We start from the raw sequence: 21875 nt of genomic DNA on the forward strand, positions 1-21875 counted from the left end.
TTAGGGGGAAAAACCAAAACAAAGACCACATATATGAGCTGTATGTACAATATTTTCAAATGAACTTAATGGGAAAAATCTGTCTCTGTCTCACAAGCAAAAAAATTGAAAATGTAACAGGATATTACATTTCTTACACTTGTCATGATAATTTACACTCTGACAGAGTAGGGTATGGTAATTTCTCTGCATAGACAGAACAACTTCCACTGTTTCTAACAGGAAACAGTCATTTCAGGTTACCATCTCAAGAACATTAATCTCCAAAAACCTTTCTCCAAAACAATTATTTATGCATGACACTCAATCAGTAGTATCCATTTTTTCTTGCAGAATGTTCCAGACATGACTTTCAGGTTCCAGTTCTTCCTGTTTGAAAAAGTTGAAGTCTCTTTTACCATTTGAAAAGAAATTGCTTCAGCATAGTAGGCTCTGGAAATCATCTCAAAAGAGCCTTGAATGTACTTTACTGGTTCCTTTGACTGTACTCACAAGGAGTGCCAAGTCCTCACTCAGAAATTACTAAAGAACCTACTCAAAGAAGGCTGTAAGAAACCATTCCAGGAATCATACATTTCCAAGTGCATTATAATACTTCCAAGTAACAGAATTATTGTCATTCAGCTTCACTCATATTTTCACTTAAAGACCAGCATAACAATCAAGATTCAGGGAGCTCCTTGCCTTAAGATTGGATGTCTTTAAAAACTACCTTAATTTCATCTGATTTCTATCGCTAGTTATTTTAAATTATTGCCATGAAATGAGGTGCCACATGGATACCAGAGGATGCTTTAGTACAATTACATACCTAATAATCCATATGTTTTACTAAGCTTGCTGAAAGTTGGAAAGTAGATATGAAAATGAGGCCATATTTTTCCTTTCAAAGTTTCCAGGGCCTTTCTTTTTCTAAGTGAGCAGATATTATCACTGAAGTATTTCTGCTGTAATGTTTGACAAAAAGGAGGACAGATATTAAAAAAAAAAAAAAAGCCTGTCACAGTTCAACAGGCAATAACATCTAGTTATCAGTGTGCTGAAGGAAACACTCACACTGATGGCCTTGCTCTGAATTAAAATAACCAGATCTGAAATGCAATTTGCATTCTGTTAAGCACACCGTTCTGTTCTTGTCTGGAGCTTTCTAGGCTGGCTTAATTGCCTGGCTGAGGAATTCAGTGTGATGTTTCCCAGACCCTTGCTAAGGGACTTTCTACCCCATAAGCACTTCTATGGCTGAATTGCAAAAATTGAGCTGAGACCCTTCTAAGCCAAGCACTTACATACCTGCCCTGGTGTTACCAATACTGGTAGGACTCAACTTTTTGTTTATGCTGCACCTTTGGTGTAAGATAAGAAAAAAAATTTGTGTGTAAGAACTTACAGGGAAAAGAAAATCTTTACATCAACAATTACAGATTTTTAAACCTTAAAAAGCAAAAAAAAAAAAAAAAAAAAAAAAAATAGGACTGGCAATAGCTGCATTTTTCATCTTTAAAGCACCTCATAGTGCCAACATTTCCAGCTGCTGGAAAAGCAGGTATAGCAGACAAATAAATAATATCATTGATGCTTAACACAAAACATATAAGAGGGAGCTGAAATAAATTTCAGTCACTAAGTTACTTACGTACTACACCACAACTAGACCTTATATAGTACTTGTTGTTTTGTTCTCCTCTGTTTTTGTGCTTACCTGCAGCACAGCTAATTAGAACAGAAGGAAATCATAATAGACATAAGCTGTGATATATTTTATTTCTAGGCCAAGCAATGAATCCTACTTGTCACAACCAAAAAGAGAAGAGCCAATAGTGGGTTAAGCACCAATTTATTAGGTGATGGTTAGGAGCAATTCCTCATACAACCTCTTAAGTTTCGTCAAGACCTGGTAAAACAACATTAATCCATTAAGTTATTAAGCAGAAGTAATAGGAATAAAAGGGAGGAAGTGAGATTCAAAACAAGATAGACTTAAGTATGGTAAGAGATGTACCTACCTGATGAAAACCAACTAACAACATTATTTACAAATTGCAAGATTAATACTATAAAAGTATGTAAACCCTTCAGAGGAACTCAGCAATTAAATCACCCACATGCAAAGGAAATTCAAACAGAATTTTTGTCATTTACCAAGTGTATTACGCAAATTGCCAAGCACAACATAGGCATAATAAAATGATAACTCTTAAATTGATCTGCCTGCAGGCTACTGCAAATGGGTCAGTGCCACCCTTTTCTGCAGGTCCTATTGCAGTCCTGGCCCATACTTTGTCTCAGCCCTAGCAATTATTCGATTTCAATGCACATCAGATCGTATCAGTAATTTTATTTAAATCACTTCTTAATTTTCAGTTAAATTTCTTCTGGATGAGATTTCAGCTCTTCCCACGGCCTCCTGAGAGCTGGAACTGGTGTAAAGCCAGAGGCAGGAGCACATGGCAAGGGCAAAGCTGGGCATGGATGTTGTTGGCAGCATGGCCTTGCATCCGCCCAAGCTCTTTATGAAACCCTGTGAGTGTGTGAAAGCAAAGTGGCTACCATAGAAGGCCAGACAGATGTGAAGTCAAGAAGATCAATTAAAAATCAGTTTTAATTATTCTTAATGGCCACTGAGTAAACATATTTTATGCCACTGAAATATTAATGGGTGTTTACCTATTACTATATTACAGTAGTTTTGAAACCCAGTAAGGTGTTTAAACATTTGGTTGATTTACACAAGAGCAGGGTCCTTGGAGTCCTGCTGATGTCCTTATAGAGCCACCTGCCCTGATTTTCATTTCTTCACGCAGCCTTGCAAAATCATTAATAAAGTATTACATATTTACAGTGAAACAGGAATTAGTTCCTAATGAGACATTCACAATAATAAGCAGACGTCTTCTGCTGAAAATGGCTATCATACTGCAGACACAGCTATTGAAATTTGGAACAGCTGGTTTTAAGGACATTGTATTTTCATAAGTTACAGAAGTTATTTAATACATATCAGTTACAAATAAAGTAGGACCTGAACCACTAGTAGAAGATAATTTAATGTATGCCAACAGTAAAGAAATAACATAAAAAGGCATAAACACTCTTTCAAAGGGAAGTTTTAGCACTCTTTCAAAGGGAATTTTTTTGGTAAATAGCTGGATAAAAAGCCCAGAAAAGTAAGATTAACTTCATGTGCAGCTCTGAACAAAAAGGGAAGTAAATCCAGAGGATAACCTGCTGCTACAGGAGAACTCCTGGACTCCAACAATAACCAGATATGAAGAAAAAAAAGATATGCTCAATGGAAGACCTGCCAAAAGCAAACAATATCTGAGTCATTAGCAACAAATCATCCGCTGCAGCTTGCATCACTGAGATCCAGCTAGATGACATTGCAAGCCTTGTACTAACCAATGATTCTCCACCCCTCACAAGCAGAACAAACCATGTCCCAAAAGATAGGTCCCTTATGTATGACTAATTCCACTGGATTCATTTACTGAGCAATAAAAAGAGATTAAATGTAAAGTCACATAACATAAATAATTTAAAGGTGAGTACAGCGGTACTTCAATATGGATACTCAGGAATGATCTGTCATTCTGGGTCAGCTCAACACAACATCATCAAAGATGGATGCCTAAACTGGAAGTTCTTGCCTCTCCCTCTGGTGCCCAGAAGCCACTATGACTCCTGCTCACGAGGCCTAACACATCGTTTTTCAATGCTGCATTTCAAGCACAGTTTTTATACATCCTTAAAACATTAAGATCATAGAAACCAAACCACAGAGATGGATGACAAGGGAGCACAAGAGATCTATTTTAACTCCTAGCTGTGAAAAAGAAGCATATCAATGTATATATACATATATGTGCCAATGTGTATCAGCATCTGAAGAGAAGATGACAAGAGGATGGATCCTGCTCAGTGGTGGCAAGCAGTAGAAAAGAGGCAATGGGCATAAACTGATACACAGAAAGTTCCACCAGAACATAGGGAAGAACTTCTTTACTGTGCAGGTGACCGCGCACTGGAATTGATTGCCAAGAGAATTTGTGGAGTCTCCCACGCTGGAGATTTTCCAGAACCATCTGGACACAATTGAGTGCCTTGAGCTCTGGGATTATCCTCCTTGTCAAGGAAGATTGGATCAGATAACACTCTAGGGTGCCCTTCAACCTGACCCATTCTGTAATTAGTAAACTCAAAATGTCCCTGACACTCCTGCATTCTTAAAAATTTTAATGATGGAGATTCTACAACCAATAAAACCTCACCTGTCCAAATGCTAAAGTATCCTACAATAAGAATTTATAGAATTTAATACAAACATATTTATTAATGTCAGCTGATTATCTCTGGCCTTAGCCAAAAGTGGTAACAGTTTACTGTTGGCCTTCTTGTCAAAAAAAATTTATAAACTACTGAATCTTTCATAATGGTTCTCTTTCTTAGACTAGGATAGGGTAAGATTTTAGATTAGATCTTTCATTTCTTTTCATTTCCCCTCTGGGCAACTCAAAATTTTTCTAGTCATTTTCAAAGAATAATTTTCCTCACTGGATGGTAATCCAAATGAGATGTCATGAATGCCAAATTAGGAAAACAACTATTTCCTATTGCTACATTTCTGCTAGATTTATTCCAGAGATAGTTTTGGTGGTTTTGAAAAGACATTACACAAATGACTTAAAGGTAAGCTGTGAACCAATAATCCCAAGGTTCTTCTCAAGGTCCCTCCTGTGGCCTTTCCTTTTAGATTTCCCATTATATCTCTGTGTTGGATTTTCACTGTCCTAAATGCAAGGCTTCACACCGTTCTCACTCAGTTTCAGCAAATTCCTTTTGAATTGTTTCTTTATATGATGAGAATCATTTGTCATTAGAATATTGCTTTCTCCTAGTTTCTTGACTATGTGTCAGTTTCATTATAGTGAAATCCAAACCCATAAACTCTGATTTTTCTCACTGCTCTTGAGACAACTTCATTAATAGATGGCACTAAGGAATCAACACTTGTCAAGCAAAAAGCATTCAAGAACCTAATTAAAATTAAGATTTATGAACTCCGCCATTTTGTAAAGGTCATTTCAAGGAAAGCAACACACCACAGACAAAACAAAGAGTGCAGAACACGTTCTTAACTCAACTTAAAGGGCAGAAAACCGGAATCCTCATAGCATGTATAGAATCCACACAGCAAAGATCTGCTAATTTGGTGAATTATCATTATTATTATTGTGTGTTAGCTACACTTCCTCATCATCCACAAAGGTGCCTGCTAGGTCAAGAAAAATGATTATATCCAAGTGCTAATGGGGGAGGGCTGAAACAGACACAATAAAATACCATTAATTCCTCAGAAATTGTGGTGTTGTTTGCAGCACAAGCCATGGAAAATGTCCCACCAGACTCCAATGAAGCTTTTAGGCACTCTGCCCATGCACTCACAAGAAGATCTGTATCTAATGGATTGCAATTGTTGAATGCAGCAGTGTGCAGAAGTCATGATGCCTGCACTGTGAATCCAGCTTATCTCTTTCCTCACCTATAATACCAAAGTAAAAAAATTAGTGGTAGTCAGGTCTTGAAACAGCCAACAAGCCTGACATAAAACACTCCAAAAGTACGTCCTTCAAAAGTCCTTCCTTTGTCCTTCAAAAATACAAGAGCCAAAGACACAGAAGAAAATGTTCCTTGTTATGATTGTCCAAACCTCCAAGCCTTTAATTCATGAGAAAGCTTTTGGGAAAGGTAGCTCTAGTCAGAAACTCTTATGTGAGATTGTATCTCACACAACCTGAATGTAAGGCCAGGAGCTGTAAATGACATTTTAGTGGAAAGGTGGCTTTATTCATTTTTGTAAAGGCACAAAATATTCAGTTCCTATAATTCAAATAAAATACTGCTCAGACACCTGAGAAAGACTAGCAGTTCAGGTAGTCCTCTAAAGTGAGTGACTCCTTCAGTCTGAAGGCATTTAATGATAAATATCAATGAACAGCCATTACTTCCAACACTGTGAGCTCCTTGTCTTTCCAGGTCTCTATATATAATTATAGGTTTATTTAGAAGCTCCAGCTGGACAAAATGCCACAGGACATCCTATGAACAGCACAATCTGCCATAAAAACAACTGACTCATCCTCCCTTCGCTTCATTGGCCACAATTAGTTTGCTGCACCAGTCTTCATCTTTTACCTTGAAAATACTCAACTTTCTGACAACATGCAATAGAAGTTATTTCAGTTTTAATATGCACTTTAATTATGCACTGAAACAAAAATATAGATTCTTATATTCGATTTTTTTATACTTACAGGTTTATAAGCTCGGAGAGAAATGAGCTTTGATCCACTGTACACAATTCAACTACACTGCACACAAGAAGTGACAGAGATGTCAGTTTGCACAAGGAATGGGACGAAGTAGAGAATTTTTATAGAAAAGTACAGCAAGAACATGTCCTAGATAGGCTAAATGTTTGACTCAAAGGATCCTGCAGAACAGAGGTGAAAAGGAAAAGGACAGAGAGACATGGTCCTGAAAATATAAAAGAGAAGGGCAAAGAATATGAGCAATAAGCTTGTCCCTGGAAAACCTGTGAAAGGAACTAGAAAAGATTTGATTGCTTTATCTCCAAAAGGAGACCAGCAAGAAAAAACTTAATAATGTACCACAAATCCAAGATCTTTGTGTCATGTTTTGTAACACAGGAAAAAGTATGTAAGTAACATAAACAAATTTTATAAACAAAGTAACATAAACAAATATTTTTTAAAATATTAAAACAAATATTAAAAATTTTTTTAATGGGACATTGAAATGCAGTAAAAAGGAATGTCTATATATAGAATGACTGATTGGGGAACTTTTTCTTACAGAAAGATAATAATATTGAGAAGTTAGATGAAAAAGCAGCTACATATTTATGTAGGAAGCAATAGTCCCATAACACAACAATAAAAACTGTGTGAAGATATCAGAAAATGAGTATCAGGCCTTAATCTGTTAAGTACTAACAGATAAAATAAAATCTATGGATGGGGAAGACAGTGCCATGTCTTCCCTTGTTCTCTGAAACATCTGGAACTCGATGCTCTCAGATGCATCCCCTGGACTTAAAATCAGAGTCAGTATGGCAACTCCTAATATCATAAACAGATTAATAACAATGTAACACCAAGTTACAACCAAATTTAATGGAGCTTCACAGAAAAGGAGCACCTCAAGAAGATTTACTTGTGAAGAGTAGCTGCACTTCCCTCTGACCATGCTCAGAGAGATCCTCCAACATATTTCTTTCCAATTTTGTAATTCTGGAAAGGCTACTTTCCATCTAGTTCCAGGTAATTTTCTGATATTGTACACAGCTATCCAAACAGTGAGATACATTTATAATAGTAAAAGACCTTAAGTGAGGAACAAAACATTGGGTTGCCCAGTTCATTACAGGTCCTAGCTATGTAATTCAAAGATTACTTGCCCCAAAAGATTTGAAGATCTTGGTTAGTTTTGAGGATAGTTTTGATGGAAAAAAGCTATTGGAAGAGGGAAGGAGAAATTTACTGTTATTAAAACTTATTCAATTAATAAAATATATTATTTTTATTAAAAAATAATTGTAACTTTTATTCTACCAAAGAAAGTGATATTGGATATTGCATGCGTGGTTTACAATTCATTCTTATCCATATGAAGTTCATTTCCAAATTCACTTTGATACTATGTCTGAACTAGAAAGAGCAGAGGTTAAATAGAAATGAAACAGGAAATGGAACAACAAATAAAAGCTCTGAAACAAAGCCCTATGTTTTCTGTAATCTGGTCACTAATGGCTTTATGCAGCAGGAACACTACACATTGCAGGGGGGGTATGGAAGGCAGCAGACTGTTGTGTATCCAAATTCTGCCAACCTACTCAGCAGAAAGCTGGCTGGTGTCCAAAGGTCTAACTAGGAAATACAAAAATGCACTTCTAAAAAACCAGCCCTTTCAAGCTCCCTGGTCCACATTGCTGAGTTTTTCTTTTGGATGTCTATTTTTTTCTTTTCTTTTCTTTGCAGAAACAGCTGCAGAAACATTCTTTTTTAATAATTCAGAAGTCTACCCCAAAAATGGATTAGAAATGACATATCTGCTTAATCTTGGACCAGAAAGCTTAGGGCAGATTCTTTATAGACATTTCTGGCTGCAGCTCATGCCCCCACAAACACACAATGCTCATGCACGGTCCCTTGGCTGCCTTTGCTGTAACCATCTGTTCGGCAGAGCCGCCCGTTCACGGGCAGTTCCAGCCAGTTTCACAATCGTCCTGAGCCCGAGCGAGCGCTGGCTGAGATACACAACTGTGCTGCCGCCACTCGCAGGAAATGTCTTTGGCCTGACTCTGATGTCAATCACACTCATCTCACATATTTCTCTGCAGATTTTATCACATGTAACGGAACTTCAAGCCAAAATGAGTAACGAGTGGATAATGCAAAATCTGCTTTGTGGGCGCTTGTAGCTCCGATGTTTTGTTGGAGAAGCTGCTCAGTAATTTAAGGAAATCAGGCCAAAGAAGTGGCCCCAAGAGTCACTGACCAATGGGTAATGATACCCATCTAATCCCACCTTTAGCAACACCAGATTTTAAGCTTAAATAATTAAATCTCACATGGCTATAAGCAACATGAGAACAAACCATGAGCTGTGTGATTGTTGACATGAGACCTTAAAATACAAGTTGCATGGATATCTTGTTAATGGAGGTGTAAGAAATAAAAATCAAAACTAAAACACTCAAGTGAGACCCATAACTATATTTTAGTAAACTTGACAACAAATCTGTGAATGAGACTAGCATTTCCTGTTCTTTCAAAGACAGGCAGATTTTGCACCACATTTGATAGTGATGCTAAAAACCTCCTCATAGTTAACATTTACATCTTCACCAAAGTTTCTCCTTTAAGTGGTTTCTTAAACAAGAGAAGACAGATGTTTGAGAAATATAAACCAAATCCTTCCATAGAATAAAAAGTGAAAGACTTTTTATAATTTCTCTGGGACAGATCATTCTTCCCTATTTTTGGTAAGTCAAAACTTGCTGTGTAAGGTAATACTTTAACTAGACCGAGTGGTATAGCTGGAAAAAAAAAATGGATATGCTTTCAGTACAAGTATGTTAAGTACTTCCATGATCTGCCTGCAGCACATGCCAGTACCTCTGATTTTGGAGATTCGACATTGCCAGGGTCTGCCTAAATTTCGAAAAGTGCTTGGGCATATGTCTGAAAACTCAGAGCACATTGTGCATGAAAGTCCTACTATCTGAAAAAGGAAAACAAGTTAAGCAGGTGTTCAAGGTAGCAGCTACTCTCAGATAACTGGTTCTGACAGAGGCAGAGACCCAAGGTGCTCCATCAGCCTCAACAGCCTGTAAATCCCACCACTCTTTGCAGTAGACAATGGTAGAATCTTTCTGTGGGACATCCCATCCATTACTTTGTCCTACCCACTCTCCAGGACAGCCTGCCTGCTCAACAATGCTTCTGTGAAGTCTTTGCAAGATAGGTACAAACCACAGAGAACAAATTTGAGGTTCTCATCCCACTTGTCTCTAAGCCTGAATTCAGCACTCCCCTACCAGTGAAAAGCATGAGGGAGGGATCAGTGACTTTGGCCTCAATCCCAGCCTTCAGACCACTCTTAAAAGTAGGTGAAGATATAGCTACTACATTTTGCTGGGTTAGGGCCAAGTCATTCAGTACTTTGCAGGAATATCCAGACCCTGAATCAATTTAGAAAATTTCCTTGAACTTAAAAAACCAGACTTCTTAATGCATCTTGAAATATGGACCATTCTTTAGGTTATTTGGTGACATGGAAGTCAATACTGTCATGTCTGATGTCAGAACATTCTTAAGTCTTGCCAGTTAAGCAGTAGACTCAGCTGCCAAAACTCATATTATCTTTATTCTTGAGCAAAACTTCACTTCTTTCAGTTGAGCATACTAATAAGCATCCACTCCAATTCATTAGAAAAATGTAAAGTTCCTAATTGCACACATCAGTTTGACGTTAATTTTTATTGCAGTTTTTCCTCATCTTTAATATAGTCAATCTATTCATCTGAAAGAACTGCATATTTTGGAGTTTGTCATCTGACTTCTTATAAGCTTCTCGTTTGGCACTAAGTGCAATGACCATGTTGATTAGAGCAACCGTATGACATGGGGCTGGAATTGCTGTCAACTCATTACAAAAATATATAAGGCCTCACTTTTAATTACTCACTTAGTAACAGATTAGTTCTTATTGCCTGCCAACAGCATGACCTCTCTCTCTTTCAAGGTCAACATAAATCAAAAGAAATCTGATGAGCTTGAACTTGTTGTTTATTCACTTCTAACCCTTTCATAAGAAAATCTGTTTAACAAAAAAAAAAAAAAAAGCAAGTCTCCATTCAATAAAGAGACCATTATTAGGGCTAAAGAGCCAAATTTCCTGTTGTGTTTTTTTTTCTGAATAGCCTCAAGTAATATTCCAGGAAAAGGGCCTTGGTACTGTTTTCTTTGTGGAATAATAAGAAAATCAGCATTAGAAACATGAGATTGCTTACAGGTTTCAAATACCAGTATGAATAAGGGTTTCCTGGTTCCATGTTTAAAGGATTAACTGTATTAAGCACTACAAAATGACATTAGTCATGTATACTTTGTCTGTCTTGATCTGACAAACCTCTGCAAGCCTTTTAAATACAGGTTGTATGTGGCTGTTCTGAGATTGCTGTTGAATAATTCAAAAATATACAAATATACAAATCACCTTCAAGGCAAAGACTCAATAAATACAAGTTCTTTAATACAATTAAATAGTATATGTTTGATGATTAATTTTGACTTAGGGATATGAAAGACTTGGCTGCACCTGTTTGTGTCAACAAAAATTCCTTCAAGATTTTGCTGTCACTTTGATGTTTACCACCTAGGTTTTCATTAATTATAAAATTATCTTTGTGGGCCTTCTGGCCATGAAGAATGTGCTTTACTGGCCGTGTACTACAGACTGGTTTTACAAAGAGCTCTGTATTTTTCCAAGTGCCCAGTCAGTTCAGATGGAGAGCAGGTGCCCAAAGGCCTGGACCTCATGATTTTTTAATTTTATAACAAAAAATAATAAAATATTTTCATTAGGTCTGTCTTTTTGTCTTGTTATTTTGTTTCTTTTTAACAGAAATGCTTATTTTGGCTTATTCTATAGCATAATACATTCCAACCTCTGCTAAAATTGTTCCTCACACTGATCAAACTCATTTCCAGTCCTTTAAAAGGAAAAAGCCTCATTAACAGAAATACAGGCACACCAGTATCTCACACCCTTTATGTGTCCAAGTCTGGAAAGACATTTGATTAGCACACACAAATGAGTCCTTGCTCGCAGGACCCAGTGTGCCAGTCCAGGTTGTGGATGCCCATGAAGCTAGAAGGAGAGGCCAGAACAGCTTCCCAAGTCTCGGTACCACTCCTCATCCACAGGACTGTGAAGGATTTGAAATCTGCCACTGTTCTTCAGAGAACATTTACAAGGTAAGTGACATTGGATGAGATAGTTTAAATGTTAGACTTCATGACATGCAAGTTATGTCATTAACTAGTAAAGATACAGATGATATACCAAATGCATTAGGGGACACATTCACATTAATCTTCCCAGAGATACTAACAATTACTAAGGGACAATACTTTCCAAACACAGACATCTTTGACTCTCATGTTCAGATGTCAAACCATTAGTGAAGCACCTGATTAATTTATTCATTCTTATATTTCCCCAGCGTGATTTGCAGGTTAATTTTAGCAGGAACATTATAATGACAAATATATAGACAAAGCAGAATACATTATTCATATATGCAATAAAACCATCAAAATGTATAGCCATGACTTATTGCAGCGCAGTGTGTACAGCCTTTTTGGCCAGATGATGCACCAGATGTTTCCTTTCTTTTAGATTTGAAAAGTTCACGTGCAGCAGAATTAGCTCCTGAGGGTAAGGGTGGGGATTGAGTATTTAAAGTTAAGTGCACAAATATTGACAAATAAGGAAACATTTTAATCATAAAAATAATTTTCTGATAAAGTCTTATTTTTTCCTGTTTGCCTCCTTAGAAGAGTGTACAAACCATTAGGTGAAGTCTTGATTAAGGTTTTTATTCCTTTTGCTGCTCTCTCTTCATTTTTTTCTAGTTTAAAATAAATTGCATTTAATTTTTAAAGCACAAGAAGGTAAATCACATCTGAAGTAGCTATGGAATGCATATCAACTAGGAATATATTGCTTTTGTATAGTCATTCCTTTTGCAAAAAATCAAAGGGGGGATAAAAACCTACACTTCATTTTAAAACATTGAAGACCATTGGCTCTCTAGATGCGTTTTGCTCATGAGAAGTATGAGAAAGGCATAGATACAAACCTGTGCTTTAAGCTCTTTCTTTGTATCTCCAGCTGAAGTGTAAATAGGACCTGGACTCAGATCCACCACGCAGAAATCGTCACAAGAATAAGACAAGAAGAAGTACAAGAAAGCAGTGAAGGAGTTTATGGCCAGAAAAGCAGGCAATGCACTCAAACCATCGCTGAACCACCAGACAAGGCAAGAATATTGCCAAAGCTTTCACTAGAAATAAAACACGTTCCTCCCCTTTATTTACTTCCTCTGAAATAGAAGGTGGCCAGGCCTGCTCCGCTCTGATGAAATGGCAACTTTGTGCTGGTCCCTTTCCACATTTCAACAAAATTGACAGTAGCCACCAGTCCTCCCAGTAGCTCCCCAGACTTTTTACTGAAAATTCAGGAATACTCAAGGGCAACCACTACACCTGGGCCAGCCCCAGCAAGTGCAGAGGGACTATAAAACCCTGCAACATGTATGGATCCCACCTCTCCTTCCTGGCAAAAACTGCCAACCTCTCAGGAAGGAGGCAGAAGAAATCTTACACAATCCAAGATTTTACAGTTCTGAAGGGGGCCAAGGGGGTGTAAATTCCAGCTAGACCCCTGTGTATTGTTAAATTTTAAAGATATAGTTCAGCAGGATTTTCTGGGTCTTACAAGTGCCTACATATAGACTTCACAGGCACCCCAAAAGATGGGGAACATAACAGGCTGGGGTTTATTTTTTTCCTAATTCCATTTGCCTATCCTGGACCATAACAATATTAAAGCCTGGAAATAGAACAGACCACAATGGAAAATGTATTAACACTGCTCTCTGCTGTATGTTACATGCTACACATCTTTTCTATGATTTCTTCTCTATAATGCTGTTTAACCTCAGGGAGTATTTTGAACTGTGGTTTGTATTATACCTGTTTGTATTATACACCAAAAATAAGTCATTGAACATGCTTGTGATTGCTTCTTTAGGTATCCAGAAAATTTAATTTCCCACCAAATGAATGTCAATGGATATAGATTAAAGTATTCTGCAAAGAAAACAAGAGATGAAAACTGACTGTTCAGAATAACAGCTGTCCTGGCTGTAGGGATTGTCCCTCATTAATCCCACTCCTCTGTAGAAGTGTTTGAACTTCCTCCTAAATGGAGACCATCTCTTCATTGCCTGTCTCCCAAATTCTCTGCAGCAGATATTCATATCAAGATGCACTTTTATTTTCCAGGCTAAGAGGGAGGCTTGATTTATAAGTCCAGTGCTGTTTCATGGGAAAGAGAACATTAAAAAGCAAGAGGGAAAAAAAAAAGAAAAAGCATGAAGGCACTCAAAATCAAAAATCAAAAAAAATCAAAGCAGCACCTCTAAGCACTAGGTGGCAGCACAGCAAATGGTATTTCTTCCTCCAGCAGTGAAAGTCGTTGGAAACTTCAGAGAGATTTCAAAATCACTGTATTACTCTAAAATCGTATTACAAAAATTTGTAAACAAAAGGAGTAACAGTACAAAAGGAGAAAAGACAATACAACAACTGCCCTCCCTCCTCTTAAGAGTAATGCTTTACAGCCTGTCTCTTCACAAAACTGGGTGGCAGCACTATTGCCCAACTCCAAAGATCCAAAATGTACTCTGGGCGCATCTCGTCTTTCCTCAGGGCCCACACATCACCCCAGACAAGGTCTGCCCCAGGCTGCTGGCTGAGTGCTCTGGGCAACACGGGTGTCTACAGCCTGTCAGCTCTGCCTTCACCAGGAGGAGGCTGTTGCACACAGGGGATAATCCAGGGACACTGGGAGGAAGTTGGTGGCCATCTACAATCTTAGACTTGAAGAAATAAACAGTACAAATCACCTGGGACTGGACTAGGAGATGATTTTTTTTCCTTCTTATCTATTATGTACCCCCAGCCTTGCTGTTCCTTTATTTTTCTTCCCCTGACTACTTAATATATTTCTTGTGATCTGATATACTCTTGCACCATGCCAGGATTTTTCAGAACCATGTAGAATGCATATCCCCAAGAGCAAGCCATGATCAGTCCTGGCTCTGACTCAAAACCAGACTCCTTTGAAAGCAATCCTGAGCTTCAGCCTCATCCTTTGAGTGGTGCATGAGCACACACACACATGTGTAGACGCACATATATAATCATATGGCTGGCATCCAGTTTAGCAAATTAATTCCTTTAGTGCTGACCTCTTCAGCTGGTGTTGCAGAAGGTCACAGACCCAATGCAACTGCAAAAGAATCTTATGGAACTGAATGTCTGAGCAACTGAGCAGCAAACATAACTCAATGTCAGTAAGTGCAATGCAGGACAATGGAGGGAGGGAGAACAGCTACTTAAAGATCCTTATATATGGGCCAACCCTGTTGAAAAAGGTTCTCTGAAATCATCAGCATCTTGCTTATCTAGTTAAAACTCAAAGAGGACCGGGAAAACAAAACAAAAAGCAAAAGAAAATAGTAGAAAAATGTTAGAAATCATCATCGTGCCCAATCCATCCATCCAATGAAAACAAAGATACAACAAAGAGAAAGTGTACAATGTCTACAGAAATTACCAAGTACATGAAACTGTTTTCGTTAGATGCAAGATCTGTTAGACTATTAGTCTTCAACTTGGAAAGGAGATGACTGAGAGAAGATAGAAGAGGCAGATTTAGAATCATGACTGATATGGAGAAACCAAACAGAAACCAATGCATTTCTCTCTGCATTTCTCATCATCTTGGAATCAGTGGGAATCTATGTAATTATTAAATATAGGCCTTAAAGTGAATTAAAATAACTACTTATAGATTCAAATTAAGTATTTGGATCTTGCTAGATTGTTAGCAGCCAGACAGAGTAACCAGTCTACACCCCCAGAAGGGTTTTCTTGTATACCTGTAAGTCTTACTCTAAAGACCTAATTTCTTGTTTAATGGAAGAAGTAGGGTGAACTTGTTTTCAGAGTGGAAAACATATTTCCCTACTCTTTGGATTATCCTTGTAGATTCTCTTTGAAATCTGCCCAATTTTTTTTTTCCAGTTGTGGATGTCAAAATTTGACCTCATGATGCTGATGTGATCTTAGGTACTAAATATGGAGATAATACAGCTTCCACATAGTTATTTAATAATCTTCACTCTATACATCCAAGGGTCATTCTTGTTAGGAGCTACTCCATAAGAAGAGTTGGTAGTTTCCAGAATGATGGAAGAGAAAAACAACTGTAGCCTTATAAATTTTGCTACAATAGGGCTTTCAAAAGTCATTTTTGTTACTGCTACAGCTGCCAAGGAAGGAATCCCAGGTGCTATGTGGCCAGAACAGCTGGAACAAGGGCGAGCAGATTCCTGCAACTGCTGCCATACCTCTCTTACCTTCTTCATCCCTCCCTTTCTTCCTCCTCCTCCTCCCTACTTAAGGTCACAAGAAAAGCTGTAAATCTCAACATTTTCATCTAACTTGGCGTCCCAGATTCACTTCCTCCACATCCTTCTCACTTTTTTCTGACTGGTTTTAACTCAAGTTTGGCCTAACTTTGGTTTCCTGGATTACCATTGTTCATTCTCCTCCCATTTCTGATTCTTGGTCCTTTGGCGCCCCAGATACTCACATACAGTTAAATATGCACCTGGGCCATCAGGATAAAAGCCACATTATATAGATGCGGCTGACATGCCCTTTTCCTAGACAGCTAAGCCTGCAATTTGCAAAAAGTGAACTCATTTTCCCATACTTTGGGTGGAAAATCGTCAAGACTGCAGCTAAATAATGGGGAAGTGATACATGATGGAAAGGACAGAATGATATTTACTACTAATAAGTGAATCTTAACCTCCAAATCAATTATAAAATATGAAGTAATATATTTTTAAATTACTAAGATGCAAAGACATTAAGATATGTATAGGTAAGTAATGACAATTTATGCAGTGACACCTTAGTCACCTTGTTGGAAAGCTCTGATGTAGTAACTACTCCTGGGTTAATTGTACTTGAGGGGAAGGGGAAAAAAGAAGGAAAAATAGCATTTGGAAATCAGACACCTGCATCTAGCAAACAGTTAAAAATATTTTCTAAAGATAATCTAATCAAGATATCTCCATATCAAGAAGACATTTGTCTGCAAGATGCAGCTGAGCAAGTAGTAGGAAGAAGGAGTTGTGGTGCTACAGCACTGCTTTGGATATGACTCTGTCAATGCATCACTGAACATTGGTGGAAGATATTGCAGTATTCTTGGCTGCTCTTCCCTCCAAAAAAGCAGATCAGTGCCCAGATGCACTGAGGAGGAGCACTTTGCCCAACAATATTTCTCTGTGTTCTGTGAATCTCACTGCAACCTAAAGCAGAGAAACATGATCTTCCATGATCTTGTAGGGGTCTGAATCCAAGGCCACAGTGCCTTGCCTACAAGGATGTAAAGAGGTTTATGTTGAATGTTCCAGTTTTGGATTAACTCTGATTTCAAGTGTAAGTACATCTAATGCACCTCATGTGACTCAGTGCATTAGGGTTCCTCCCAGTTTTGACCCAGTTGTTATTGGAGAACTAGTTTTTCAAGCTGTGAAATCCACTTTATAGCAGGGCCTTAAAACCTTGGCAATGTCTTTGAATGACAAATGCAGGCCTCCTCTGAAATACGTTTCAGCTATGTGACCCTGATTTAAGTTAAAATTCATAGACTGTTAATTAGCATGTGGAACAGGAAGTTTCTAAATAGCTCACCAGGTATGTGTTTGGCAGGCAACAACCCTGGAAGTGTGGTTAAAAAAACTCACTCTTTTACATCACTGGAAGTTTAATAAATATTTATTTCTTCAGGGACCTCCTATGTTAATGAAACCTGTCTGCTCTTGTTTGGATCTTTAAAACTCATGTGTTAAATAGTAACGCTGAGGTAGTGTCTCTGAAATTACACCACGAACAGCAGAGCAAATACTGAACATAAGTGTTTTTTCTGTCTATTTAACAGTTTTTATGTGTCTGCTAAGTGCTTGTTTTCTGTTTTGTTAATCATTCCAACTCCCATAATAATTACACAAAAGAGGAAATCGCGATTTCAAATGCTACCGTTTCTCTGGTTCTCTAGAGCTAAAAGGAGGAAGCAGGATTAGATGGCTTTCTCAAATGTTTTTCTCTTTTGCTAATCATGTCAAAATCACATTTCTGTGCACATTAAATAGTCAGATAGCCCATCAAAATACTGCGTTATTCATATCAGGAAGCAGTTCCATTTACCATATAAAATAATAGTCAATGACCCAAACTAAATTTTTATCAGTGCTATCATTTTCTGAGACCTTTTGCTTGATCCTCAAAGTTTTTTCAGCTACTGGTGTATAACTTGCACTTCTGCAGATTAACTTTCCAGTCTTGGAATGGCACACTGCATGGCAGTACTGCCAGGCAGCCTCATCCACACATAGGAAAGTGCCTTTGGTGCTGAGCGCCGCATGCCAAAGGAGAGGAAGGTCTCACTCTGAAAGGAGCCCTGCTCAGATAACTCTCTCTCCAGAACACTTACTCCTCACCTAAGTTACCTCCTGACTTTAAATCATACTTAAACTTAATCTTGAATTTGTTCCTTCTTGTTTTGAGTCAATGCCTGCACATTTTATGTCACTGTATTACCTAGCTAATGTCCTGAGGCTCTTTCCAGCCTCACCTATCCTATGATCCCATGGGTGCTACTGAAAGAAAGCCTGCAGCAACCTGGCACTGTGGTTATTCCATGTGGTTCATGGTCATTTACATTTGTTCCTGTCATTGTGTGAGCATGGAGATGCGTTCATTAGTGCACAGGAAATGTAGAAGTCTGCTCCCGTACAAAAGTGGCCCAGTGAGAAATGACATGGCTGGCTTCAGGGAGTTAAAATACTATCTTATTTTAATTTCTACTCTCATCTTTTTATTACACTACTGTGATTTTATTGCTTCTTTCAACAAAGTTTTTGTGCAGCAGTGGATTCCAGGAGATCTGGAAATTCAGCCTTTGCAAAGCAATATTGACTACAGAATAACTCAAATTCCTATAATCCTATGAGAGATTTAAAATTTTGGAGATTCAACTTCATTTATATGGCCTTTCCTCCAAATGAAACCTGCAAGTAATACTCGACACTTACTCCCTGCTCCATGAAAAATGTTTCTCCTGCAGTTGTAAGGCTCCTGAGGCAGCTAAAGTGATACTGGAAGCCATTCCAGGAGTGCCAATGGAGAATTAGAGACTGAAATAGCCATTAATGGGAGTTTTTGTACTAAATGCATACAATTTTGATTCTTGGTCACACCAGCTTCAAGGGGTGCTGGTGGTACCTCATATTCTCTGACTTGAGAACTTCACTTTCAGTCTGGGCAAATGCATGAGCCTGGAGGGCAAGGGAGGTGATGGTGAAGGTGATGTTCAGATTGCTGGAAATCTAGGTTCTCAGTATTTATGGCAGACTGATATTGCCACATTTTACTATAGCAGGAAATATATTGTCGGTGTAAAGTTCCAGCTCAAAGCTTGGCTGTCTAGTGCTTTCTGAATTTCCACCTTCATGTCCTAAATGTGTGTCTTTTAATTTATCCAGGCTAGAAATACATCTGTTCAGTGTTTGGCACAAGAAATATTAGGAAGTATGCACTGAAGAAATATCCAGAACAAGTTATCAACCTACATACAAAAAAAAAAATTAAACTGAAATTTAAGAAATAATTTTACTTCTCTGTCTTTTCACTATTACTCTCTTGTCCAGTACATACATTCCCATGATGCCCAATGGGCTTTTATGTTCACAAAGGCAATAAAAAGAGTGGTGAGATTCCGCCAGCAGACACAGTACTGGTGCCAATGATCAGCTGGCATGGAATTAAAGAGAAGGAAAATAAGATACTTTTATGAGGTACACCCTGCAGATGGAAGAAAATATCTTAGTACACATCTCAAAATTACAAGGTAGAGCAGCTAATTTTGCATTTCAACATATGAATTTCCATTTATTATAATGACATTTTTTATAATGCAAAAAACATCTAAATTTTGCAGTCCATTTTCATTGCATTTCCACTAAAAATTGGCTGATATCTGGTTGCTCCCTTTTGAAGAGGAGCTCTTGTTCTTCCTGTTGGGAGGAGACAGGTGTGACACACACATGACATTCCCATGCCAGAATGTCATAATATCTATTTCAAGAACTTTATATTTCTTTCACAAGACAATCCTTGTTCCAAATAAATGACGACTGAACCTAACAACCAGTCATCAACATTTTTATCCCATTTTATAGACAAACAATAATAGATATAGCAGTGACTTGTCCAAGTGATTGCATCACTGGCAGGACAACACTTCTCCAACATAAAAAATTACAGTATAAATAGTTTCACGTGCCCCAAGTTAATCTAGTACTTTGCAAACTGATGCAGTTATAACTGCTTTAAATAAGCATCAACTATTTGTCCTGAGTGCTTTTTAAAACAAATGTAGCATATAAACCCAAATTTATGATACTTTTAGATGGCATTTTAGGAGAAGTTCTAAATTTCTGAAAAAATTAATGTCAAACCTTATTTGAACAGACTGACATAATTTCAATCATCAAAGTGAACGATCTTGGGCTCTATACTTTTTGAAATGCTTGTGCTCTGAATGTGAACATTTTGATGAGATTGTACTGGATTGACAGTCATGTCACATTGAGCCTTTTAAATTGTATCTGCTACTAAAAATATAAAGCAAAACAAACTTGGAATTACTGCATATGTGAGTAATGAAGTGTGAAATCTGGAGCAAAGGATTCCACTTGTTGCACCACATCATGCTTTGCAGGGAAACCAGGACACTTGATGCAAATTCTTGATCCTTCATAGGGAAGAGTATTCAATTTCCAGTTTCTCTGGGCACCTTATTGAAAGGTTATTGACTTGCAAATGTAAGATTTTTTTGCCTGAATTAACAGGTGAGCTGAAACCACTCCCTGCAATACTATTTGCAGATTGATGCTATTACTACAGAAACTAGAATTAGCTACAAACTTCTTGAATGCTAAGCAGCAAGATCCTTTTTTTAAATTTAATATGCCATTCTGTGTTTCTATTTGATGGTTTCATCTTTTGCATTTTCCTGAGTGAGGGATGAAATACAGATCTTATATCTGATTTTTTTTTGAACTTCAGAAAGATACAGTACATTCTGAACCTTCACATGCAAGCCTATTTGCATGTTTTTACTTTAGAGTCAGAACCATCAAAGAGTAGAAGCTTGTTGTTTTAGTTCTTTATTTGACTGATTCAAAAGACGTATCTGAAAAGTAATTGAATTTGTAAGATTTCATGATTCAAAAGACAAATGGAAAGCAAGATCATGAAAGAGATGCAGTCATTGCTGTAGTTTCTGAATTGTCACTGAATATGTCACTGTATTACCTAGATAACACTGTATTACCTAAATAACATCCTAAGGCTCTTTCCAACCTCACTTGTCCTATGATCCCATGATCACACTGTGATCCTGTGAGGGGATGAAGGTGAATACAAAAGAATAAATACCATTCTGAAAATGGTGTGGAGTATTTCAACTCCCATTCTCCTCCTAGCAGAAGTACATCACTTACTGTACATCGTGTTCAACATGTTCCATTGAGTCACCATGGAAAGGGCTGATAAAGAGTGTGCCCTTTTTAAGTTCATTTTAATGTTCAGAGCAGTGAACCACAGCCTTTGGAGGACACCACTCAGTCAGCTTTGTATTAATGACACATTATAACATATTTTATATTTTTTAGCACCTTTTGTGACTAAAACATAAGATCTACAGAAAGCCCTAGAGCCATAGAAATGAAGAATTCTCTGAGATTCACAGTGAAGAAGAAAGAGAAAAGGAAACTCTGGAATCAAGTAAAAATGGACTTTCAAAGATGACCTTTAACTATTTTTGTCACAGTCAAGACTTGACAGGAATTGCTGCCAAAGGCTCCCAAGACACCACATGCAATGAGACAAATCCGCATAACATCTGCACGTGCTCACTCATCTGCAATGGGATCATACAGAACTCAAAATTAGGACTGCAGTTTTCTTCTGCTCCATATTGTACAAAAGGTTCTGCAGATACCTGAGAAAGCTGCCAAGTTTGCAAACCATAAAGAATTCACTCTGTTCTCTGGTGCCTGTGTTCAGGGGCATTATTTCATTCAGCATTTGGAATCAGCAGAAAGGTCTGTTTGGACAGAGATCTTTGCAAACAGGTATGTAACAGCCACCTTGGATGATGTGCTGATTTCTTACAGCAGGACTGTGACAAGGGACTATAATAAATGAAAAGGGGTGGTATCAATAAAAGGGACAATATGGCTATACTGTGTCACACACTGTATACAGTCTAACTGTGACAACCATCAGTATCCAAATGGCATCTGATTAATTTTCTTTCAATAATTTTAATAAGTAGACCATCCTTATTTCTGAATG

The sequence above is a fragment of the Melospiza georgiana genome, chromosome 6 (genome assembly GCF_028018845.1).
Source record: "Melospiza georgiana isolate bMelGeo1 chromosome 6, bMelGeo1.pri, whole genome shotgun sequence".
In the NCBI taxonomy this organism is placed as follows: domain Eukaryota; kingdom Metazoa; phylum Chordata; class Aves; order Passeriformes; family Passerellidae; genus Melospiza; species Melospiza georgiana.